The 11,479-nt window shown below is 33.7% G+C and overlaps 1 non-coding gene across 1 annotated transcript; it reads right to left on the bottom strand.

Annotated features, from left to right (window-relative positions):
• Nucleotides 1–8,743: 8,743 nt before the first annotated feature.
• Smp_tRNA_00574_Pseudo_TTG.1.1 lies at nucleotides 8,744–8,816 on the bottom strand. The gene has a single exon. It is a non-coding gene (tRNA).
• Between the last annotated feature and the right edge of the window lie 2,663 nt (nucleotides 8,817–11,479).

The raw sequence follows: 11,479 nt of genomic DNA, 5'->3' as shown, positions 1-11,479 counted from the left end.
TACAAGCTGGTAATCATTGTATTATAAAGGCCGAGATAAGCCATGCTAGTCACCGTATTTGCAAAACAGCACTGTTTGATTTGATATTTCAAGATTAAAGGAAATTAAAGGAGGTAAATTCTAAAAGAAAAACATGAATTTCATGAGATGAGCAACATCCATAAGAAAAAGGTTTATCATCAAGCGAGTACATAAAGATGTCATCTTACATAGAGGATTGAAACTAATTATATTCCATAAGAAATAATAATGAAAATCGGTAAATTACTAAGATTAAAACTGTAAACTGCTGAGATAAAGTATAATATTTCAAAAAAGCTATAAAGACTAGTCTTACATGAATGAATTGGATAGTATCGATTAATAATCCTTTAGAAATCTAAGGGTAATAAAAAGTGTACACTGAAACATTTAAACTTTTAATCAGCAAGGATATACCATTTTTTGAAGTTTCACCTGTTCCTATATCTATATACGAGTGGGTTAAAAATATACAATAGAGTATCAGATGTTCAAAAGTAAATGAATTAATTTAACATATGTGAAGGTAACAATAATAACGGAAAAATCGCATTACACTGGGAAATGATATACATTTAATATAATCAGACAGAAAATATTTGATATTTAAGATTGAAAATAAAAAAAACTCGATTTTCTTTTACAAAACTAAGAAAAGAAAAACAAATCGATTTTCTTTGAAATAATTTTCATCAGCTAGATGATCTGATATGTTGATTAAAAAGAAAAGAGTTCAATGTAATAATTTGAAATGATGTATCAAATAGTGACCAATACCTATTTTTTCACAATTGATTGATTACTGGGTGGTGATCAATGTCATGCGTGTCAAGTCCTTCTTAGTGCTGATCGAAGGCTATCGATCAAGTTGCAATGTGGCCACTAGTCTAAGTGGCTCGACACTGCGTGCACTGGGAGCACCAATTTCCTCGAGATTACAGGTACACCTTGCTGACGAGTGCCAAGTAGCACGAAACCCGGGTCCAGGGTTTCCTGTTGACCACCTCCAACCACCATCTTATCTCAATACCTATTTTTATATAGTATAGAATAACCAAAGATTAGTGAAGCATTATGAGGTTATAAGACGAAATTGAAAATGACTATAAGAGACTCATTAAAACTCATCCATCTAACACCATATTATGAAGTACAAATGCTGCCACTGTATTGCTAATACTCACCTTTATATCTGTATTAGATCCTCCTTCTTTATCGATGATACTCCCCAGGTATGTGAAACGTTCCATCCCTTCCAGAGATCATCCATCAAGTGTGATTGGGTTTATGTTCTGCGTATTGTATTTTACAACCTTGCTTTTTCCAATGTACATGTTGAGGCATACTGATGCAGACGCTGCTGCTACATTGGTTGTCTTCAAATGCATTTGTTGGTGTGTAATGGAACAGATCATCTGAGAAGTTCAAATCGTCTAACTGCATCTAAGCTGTCCATTGTATTCTATGCTTCCATTAAGATGTGAAGGTCCTCACAACCTAGTCAACCACCAGAAGAAGCAGGAAGGGAGAGAGTAAGTAGCCCTGTTTGACACCGATCCTCACTTAGAAGGCATCTCTCAGCTGTCCTCCATGCACGAATTTACACAGTAGTCCACCGTATGAATTCCGTAGGATTTTGACGACTTTCTGAGGTACGCCATGGTGTCGAAGAAAGTTCCATAAGGTTCGCTTATCCACACTGCTTCTTTGATTCCTTTCCAGTTGTTCTCCATAGTAGTTTCCTCTTATTTTAGTAGATCTTGTGGGACTTGAAACCTGTTCCTGAGAACTATCTTGAATTTATTGAAGTTGTCAGTATGAATTGGGAACACGGGGGCAGAATCCCTACAGTTGAAAAGCATCTGCAACTAGAAAGCAATTTCAAGTAACACCAGTCAGGATCTTCAATATTAGTGTTGAAACAGTTATATTGTGGAGTGCTGAAACTTGGGGAACTACAAAAACCATCATTAAAAAAGTACAAATATTTATTAAGTTGTCTACGTAGCGTACTCCAAACTCATTCGCTACAGACAACCAGAAATAATCTACTCTTATAGAGAATAAATCAGTTGTTAGTTGGAGAGGAAAACATGCTGGAAAAGAATAAGACATACATTGCGGAAATCATCAAACTGTATCACAAAGCAAGCCCTGACTTGGGATCCTCTAGGTAGAAATGAAAAGAGGCAGATTGAGGAACATATAGCAACTCAACAGGAGAGAAGAGGACAGATTTAGTGAGAAGCCTCTGGTAGGCAGCCTATGCCCCAAGAAGGGTAACGGGTTCCCATAAGTAAATAAATATAACAAAATTTATTTTACGATACGGAAACTTAAAAAACACATGTGAAAGTGATTATATTCAACTTTTTTTCTCGAACTCAATATATTCCATATGACCATTTGATAGCTCCGAATTGGGATAGATGCATCGTATCAATACAATTAGTAAAGCCATATATACAATAATCTAATTGAAAAGTTAAAAGTACTTTAAACTACAAAATGCTGAAAAATACAAAAGTATAACTTAGCAATGAGTAAAATAATTAGTCCATAATGTCATTATTAGATAAAAACAGTAAGTATTATGTCCATAATCCTTCGATGTTACTTGAAAAAGCATTTTATTGACCACAGATGAATGTTGATATATACTTGACTATCTATTACGAAAGAATCAATCTGATAGTACGATATTATGGATTAACTTATCCAACTTTATTATCGTAGAACAACGAAAAGGATAATACAATAATGATCAAAATGATAACAGTAACAATAATATGACAAGGGAAAAGGAATAAAGATGAAGATATAGAGTGAATGGATTCACACTACTGAAAATTTGGTCTAAAATCATATTTTACTTGTAGTCCCTAATTATTGAAGTCGTTCAGGGAAGATATACAAAAAAGAATTGATTAGTACTTCAGAAAAAATTACAATTACATGAAATACGATCATGATTAGAAATTAAAAGCCGCTTTAAAACAAAAAAAAAGATTTAACTACAAACGAGAACAAAATGGATTCACGTTTGATAATGATTTTTGCTGTGGATGTATCGCCATATATAATGATGCATTGTTAACGTAGTGCATAAAATTAATCAAGCTATACAAAAGCCAGAATACTGATTATGTACAGATATCTTGGTGGGAAGCCTATGCTCCTTCACGAGGGGTGACAGGCGTAAGTAAATGAGTAATACGTATTAAGTAATCAGTTCTTTTGTTTATATATTCATGAGACAATAAAATAATATGATCTACCGGACATACATTATCTAAAATTATGTTAGCCCCAACAGTTGTAAAATTACATACTACTGAAATATTAATAATTAAATCATCAGTTGAAAAAAATTAAAAATGCAAGGATTTGAAAATAGAAATCAACGAATCATGATTTATTAAGCATTATTGAGCATTGGTCGACAAACCATCTTCTTGTAATTGACTAGGAATTCGTAACTCGAATTCAAGAGTAGAACAATATCTTCACTGTCTTTACATATTGGGATTAACTGGTTGACTAAAGTGGTTAAACGATATTGAAAATATATACGTGGTTAGCTTATGAGATGGCGAAATGGTATGGAAGAAAGCTGTAGAAGATTGGTATCTATCGGACCTTCACAACCCCTTGGTTGGGGTCCTAGTGATAGCGCGACACAGTGACTTAAAATACTTACTGTACATGGCTCAAAATAAAGACTAGTGGCGGTCCTGCTGTAACTTTTATAATTACATTCCTTTCACCATCTCTTCACAATCTCATTTCCTTATTGTTTGATGCATATTTGTTTTCGTTCTCTTTTGTACTAATACTTATGTGCTTGAATAATGATAATAATAAGAAGAAATGAAATTTTCGGCCCGTTTTTGAAGAGTGCTGGACTATGGAGTAAAACAGTCATATACTGCTTTTTTCTGTTCCCGAGGTGTTTTCCGGTCCATCATGGGAACGATTTTTAAAGTGGACTAAGCAAAAGCCGCTCTATTTGAGTTTGAATAGTAAGGGTAAGTAGATCAATACAAGCCAACTGTTACATAAAATGTAGAAATGAGAGCCAAGTTGATTATTATGTACTTAGTTACTGGATTAACATGTAAAAGTGTCATATCTATACCTTAATTGTCTGAATTTTATTTATGACATTGTCAATTTATTCACTAAATTGTTTTATTTAGATAATACATCCATTTATTGAAAACAATCAACAAGAAGCCTTTTTACTATTTTTGTATAATATCTAATTAGTAAGGTAGAATGTAATAGGTTGTATTTATCAATCATATTGTAATTGTAAAAAATAAATATACCTGAATTATATACACTATGAAATTTATAATTTACATTTAACTTTAAATATGAGCCGTAAAATTAATTGCAAGCATGAAAAATAATATGTTCTATTCGTTAGTAGATCATTTTGAAGGTAGAAAGTGTTTATTTAGTAACACTCATGCATTCTGTTATGGAACTAAATGTAGTGTGTGAAAATCTACGTGTAAAATCCCACATACCAGTAGATACTTTAAGCTAATGCATAAAGTACATAAAAATTTGGTTTTTCATAGGAAGAATAAAAATGAGATAGTATTCGTGTCCGTGCATCTCCCTTTCAATGTTCAATATATGAGCAGTATCTAACATTTACTCGTTTATTCCATAAGTGAATACTGCTTATAAGAACATAATTTTCACTGACGAATTCATTTCAAGAGTTAGCTTTCATTCGCTCTGCTTTTTACATCCTCCATGTTAAGATTCCTTACAGTAGCGTGTTCACAGAGGAAATGTTTAGATCGCTTTAAATGATTAAAATGAAGTCCCCAGTAAAAATCACACTCTTATATGAAAGACTACCATAGTTAATGAACGGAAAAATGCTACATATCGCACGTTTATTGAACAGTGTAAAAAAGGATGTTTATCCTCACACACAAAAAAAAATTTCATTTTTATGAGTTGTGTTCAATTAATATCATAGTTAACAAGTTATTAAGTTTAACATAATGGGCAATATTGTTACCATTCCAAATGGTCAATGGTCAAATCTCCACAAAACCCCCTCTGACAAATATACATCTAGCTTCAATTGACTCATGCTTTCAACTATGAAACATACTAAATCTCCACAAAACCCTTTCTGATAATTAATATAATCATATGTTCATTAGTGACATCGGGAAGTACATCCAGGAGCTCTAGTGAGAAGCAGTGACCAGTGGAGTGCAAACCACGTCTGTTGTGAGATATCAACTCACTGATGACAATTGGTGAATGGTTGCTCAACTTCGTGGATCAGTTGAAGTTAGACATTAACACCATTGGATACCAGCTCAGTGGTCTATCGGTTAAGGGCTTCGGCTCGAGACTGGTAGGTCCTGGGTTCGAATCTCGCGAGCGCGGGTTCGTGGATACGCACTGCTGAGGAGTCCCATAATAGGACGAAACGGCCTTCCAGTGTTTCCAGGTTTTCCATGGTGGTCTAGCTTCAATTGACTCATGCTTTCAACTATGAAATATACATCTATAACTAGAAAATTCTGACCGATTAACGTCTGAATAAAAATATATATCACCCACACTAAACCTGTAAAATTAAAGAAATCATGACCTTGGATAAAAAAAAACAAATAACATAGATAGAAAATTGACCTTTTAATGTTACTTTGATGAATTTAATTAGCAGTTATTATGTATTGAATGCTGATACTAAGAAATTTAGGATAAAATGCATTAAACAAGATTTGTGTTAGTAGTTAAAACATAAATAGGTCAATGATTTTTTACTGGTTAAAACAGAAATGTCTGAAACTGATCGAAAGTAAAAAGTGTATAAATCGAGGTTAAAGATAAAAGAAATCTCATAACTAATGATCAGTGATCATGATTAGTTATAGGCATGGTCTCTGTTAAAAACACTTAACATTTTAGAGAGTAGAAACTTTAACATTTGTTTTGGTGACATTGCATTATCGAGAATAGAAAGTTTGGTTATAGAACATTCATTATCTTTGCTTACAAGATTATCACCATAAACTCTGAGAAGTAAGTCAATTCAAATTTTCCGCGAGTGAATAGAGGTGAACTCGTGTCCGCATGAATCGATATAAACAAAGATATATCATAACATCTGGCAATAAATTGTTTACTATCAAAATCATCCAGTTTAGATGATCTAATATCACTGAAATACTCTTTCTGAGTTACAAAGTTACTTTACCATCTTGAGTAGATCATTTGTTGGGCACGTGCTTATGAACTCGACTTTGATGCACATAGGTTGTGTCGGACCACGTGATACCACATGACTCTCCAAATTGAAGTAGGCAGAATGGGTTTCAAACTTCCATCGTTGTAAAAGTTACTACTTAAAAATTGCAGTTAATGTAGGACAAACCTTAAAATTTCTTAGGCATGAAACTTTGGAGCAATAGATCAACATTCAAAAGTTACTTAAAGCATACTTCAATTGATTGTAGTGTTGTTTTAACCTAATGAGTTGTGAAATCCTTAGTTCGAATTAAGGAAAATGAACATAAAAACCGATTTTTTCTACAGATTGAATATTAGTTTACTGTAAAGAAAAAAGCGAGACAAAATAAGTATGAGATGAAGTTATTTATGAATAATCAGAGACAAGGGATGATAAATGACAATTTAACCGTTTCAAGAATGACTAGAAGGATAATAATAATAGTATGACGCTGATGATAAAGTAAGGTTCAGTCATTTAGAATTATTTTTTAATATACAAAACATGGATAATAAATATTCAACTGGTCAGTTTAATCAACTAAAATTAATTTGAAAAAATCTCACTTTGTGTTTAATTCAGAATAAAGATATGTTGAAGGCAAGATGGGAAACTGGTGAAAATCACTTTGAAAAAATAATCAGCTGTAGGAAACTCCAAATGTTTTTTTTAATCTTTGGAATGGATACAATGAGAATTAGGATTGATATCTAGATGTTTGCGCGTAATTTCAAACTGTACTAGATAACAGCGTATACTGATATGATAACGATAGCAATAGTATATAAATTTGATAAATGGTGATACACCACGAAATGTGAAAAATCGATACGCATGAAGGTGAATGAAGATGCCACTAAATTCTTCGGATTAAACAGTATTCAAAATTTTAAGAAAAGTTATGGAATACATCGGTGAGGCAAGGGCTGACAAAAAAGTGTATTAGTTCACGCTGTCATACCCCAGATCAGGAGAGCGAGAAAGGAAATTACCAAGATAAAAGATGAAAATGGGATTACAATACGGATTATAGTGGGAAATTTGGCATGAGCAATATGGGTCGACAGAAAATATAAAGTAGAATAATGGAAAGTAGAAAACGATATAAGAACTCAAGATTTAGAGGATGAAAGAATGAATCTGTGCTATTACAAGCGATATTAACTCACATCACACAAAAACTTGCAATTATAGGTCATTATAGGCTTGCGAACTTTGATCCTGAAGTTTGAAACTAATTACAAAGTTCAGCTCAATAATAAATGACTTCGTGGATGATACCATTTCTACTGATTTGCTGAGTAGCGTTGTATGTCGAAGTAAAAGGTTAACTAAACTACTACTTCTAACAAGTACTGTAGGTCTGATATCAACAGTAATTACTCGGTATGCTACGTAAGCATCTACGATAAAATCACAGCAATTTATACATGTATGCCCCTTCACAACAAATTTTGCAGCCATAATGTAATGCAGAGTAAGTTATTGTGTATTATATTCCCTTATAGTTAGACAAACATCTCATCTTGGCAGTGAGTAACGTTATATATATAAATAAATTGTTTACAGGGAAATGTTTGAACACAAAATGCTTCATATAACTAAACCCGGTCTGACTGTTTGACAGTCAAAGAGATAGAAATATCTAGACAATAGTTAACCAGATAACCAAATATTTTCTAAAATGTACACGTACATAGACAAATATATCGTTTTTATTAAGTCTGTTCATCGAAAAATCACTAGTGATGAAAAATATGGAAAACTTTTATTTTCTGGATAGAAAAACCGCACGATGAAACAGAAAGCAAAAAAAGAAAAAATAAACAAAGGAAAAGAGTAAAAATAAAGTTTTGAAAAATCTATGAGAACAACGATGTCAACAACACAGAATGACTATCAATTAGACAGAATATGTATCAGTTGTATTCTTTGTTACTGATAATCTACAATACTATTTCTTTTTCACATTTAGTGTAGAAAATGAAAAACAATCAATCAAAAATAGTAGTAGTATTTGGAAAAATTGAATTTACGGTTGAAAATTGAACAGACAATGTCTGGTTTTAAATTATAAACTTGTAGTTATTAAACGTTTAAGTAGATAAACATAATAACTATTTGTAGGTTTTCTATTACTTTGTTCAATTTTCATAACTATGACTAACATTCATTTAACTTGTATATAACTTATTTTTATGGTTTATGAATAAAATAATTATTCAAATTCATTTAGTATTGTTTGTTTGAATCTTACCATTGATGTGTTAGGACTGCAACTGGTCAGTCTCTAATTGACATAGTGCATACTGTGCGTATTGCCTCGATATAGCCTTAATTCACAAGCATGGTAAGCAAAGATGGATAGTGGCTAGCAATGAAATCCAGGATGCGCGTTTCATACTATTTGGGACTCGTTCGCTGGATGTACCTGCATCTCAGAGTTGATGTTCACTCTGGGACTCGAACCCAGTACCTTTCGCTTCAAACGCGATCGCGTTATTCACTCGGCCAAATAGGACGAAACGCGCGTCCTGGATTCCACTGCTAGTCACTATCCATCTTTGCTTACAATATACTGATTCGTTTAAAACGATAGTGGATATAAATATATTAAATAGTCAAAAAACTGTAAATATTTCTTTGTAAAAGCCAGTCTGAGTGAAATGTTATAACATTATGATGGAGTAATCATTTAGGCATTACTATTTAATATATAGAATATAAACCATAAATCGACTTGTACAGTAATTGTTCCGGTGTATTCCACTTTTACTTCTGTGATAATTATTGTACAAAATGTTAGTTAATCAGTCACTCAGTGTATATATAACTGATAAATGAACATGTTGTCTTCTTTTATACTGAGACAAAACAACTCTCTGGTGCTCCCTGATTTTTAATAGTACTTTGAATAAGATCAATCTGTGGCGAAGATTACCTACATATAATCTTGATTCATCAAGCTGATTTATGAATTTTTTCCCAATAAAGTACAATGGAAGCTCAAGTGACGTATTGCATCCATAAAAGATTTTTTTCTTTACGGACTGATGTTTACTTGATTGGAACACCAGTTATTCTCCTAGATAATAACAATCGGAGAATCTCAAAACATAGGAGTTTATCGACAGCCTGGTTTTTTTATATAAACATGTTGGTTTCCTAGTCAACGTTAATATTTCTGTCAGTATCTACATGATCCGATGAGGTTATGATATTAATAGTCTTTTTTCACAACAACAAGATTTTTTTATTAAGATTATCAAACTTCTAATTTTGTTTAACTGACCACACGTTTTTCACTTTATAACAGTCTTTCAACCAATGTAAACAACGATGGACATTTTGTTATTGTCTAGTTCATATATTGTCAGAATAGGGCTTCGGATTGCTGATTTTGATTGAAATTGTATACTGACTGAAGTTGAACTAGTACACTATTGAGTCCTGACTCAGTGGTCCAGAGGTTAAGCGTTTTCGGGCGTGACCTAGGTCCTGGGTTCTATTTCCGCGTCCGGGATCGTGTGTGCACAGCTGAGGAGTCTCATACTAGGACGAAATAGCCTTTCAGCGTTTGAAGGTTTTCAATAATTGTTTTTCATCGGTCCGTGACTTAAATCATACATTAATGTTTATCTGCTTTGTCTAGTTAATTAAAAGTGTAGAGGTGACGTTATTATTCATTTGAAGTCTATATACATATACATATATATACGAATGTTTAGTTTTTTATTGATTTTACTTCCGATTCCGTCTGCTTCCCCCCTCTGTTATGTCCCGGAGAGAATTATGAATGGTAACTTTACAATTTACAAACTGACTTGTAAAATGTTTCCTTGTTATTAAAGAAGCTTAGTAGTAAGCATACCTAATAAGAACTGTAATCCAAGTTTTAGAGGTTTGTAGTAAGGATACCAAAATTAGATCAAAATTCAAATATTAGTGACTGATAATTATAAACTCTTCTCAAAAAATCCATTTATAGTTAAAAGGATTATCTATCTAATATATACATATATATATGCATTGAGAAATAACAGAGAAAAATTCTACCCAAAAGACATTCCTGTTAACCAAGGAACTGGACTAACATTTTCAATTGTGGCAATGAATCGGATAACGGGTAGAATTCCTTACGTGCTCGTTTCTGAACTAATTAAAAACCAGGTTCATATATGTTGCTAATTACTTGCAACCTTCCAAAATTCAATATAGTGCATTAAAATGCCATGTCACCCACCCTAGTGCATATTTAATACATGTAATCGGTGACACTCAACTCCGCCTGTAGCTACTCCGGGGGCTACTACCAATAGACTGGAAAAAAGGACTTCTGATCAAGATACCAAAGAAAGGCGATCTCAGCAAGTGCGATAACTACACGGGAATCACTCTTCTCTCAATACCAGGAAAAGTCTTCAACAGAGTATTATTAAACAGGATGAAAGATTCCGTGGACGCCCAACTTCGAGATCAACAAGCTGGATTTCGTAAGGATAGATCGTGTACAGACCAAATCGCAACCCTACGGATCATTAAGAACAATCAATCGAATGGAATCCATCACTCTACATCAACTTCATTGACTACGAGAAGGCATTTGATAGCGTGGACAGGACAACGCTATGGAGGCTTCTTCGACACTACGGCGTGCCGGAGGAGATAGTCAATATCATACGGAATTCCTATGATGGATTAAACTGCCAAATCGTCCGTGGAAGACAACTCACCGACTCATTCGAGGTAAAGACCGGCGTCAGGCAAGGTTGCTTAGCCTCACCTTTTCTCTTTCTCCTGGTGATCGACTGGATCACGAAGACGTCAACATCTGGAGGAAAGCACGGGATACAATGGACAGGCAGGATGCAGCTTCACGATTTAGACTTCGCGGATGATCTGGCTCTTCTATCACAAACGCAACAACAAATTCAGGAGAAAACGACCAGTGTAGCAGCAACCTCAGCAGCAGTAGGTCTCAATATAAACAAAGGGAAAAGCAAGACTCTTCGATACAATACAATATGCACCAATCAAATTACACTTGACGGAGAAGCTTTGGAGAATGTGGAAACCTTTACATATCTGGGCAGCATCATTGATCAACACGGTGGATCAGATGCAGATGTGAGAGCGAGGATCGGCAAAGCAAGAGCAGCATATTTACAACTGAGGAACATCTGG

The sequence above is a fragment of the Schistosoma mansoni genome, chromosome 2 (assembly GCF_000237925.1).
Source record: "Schistosoma mansoni strain Puerto Rico chromosome 2, complete genome".
Lineage (NCBI taxonomy): Eukaryota > Metazoa > Platyhelminthes > Trematoda > Strigeidida > Schistosomatidae > Schistosoma > Schistosoma mansoni.
This window is presented reverse-complemented; position numbering and strand designations above follow the sequence as displayed.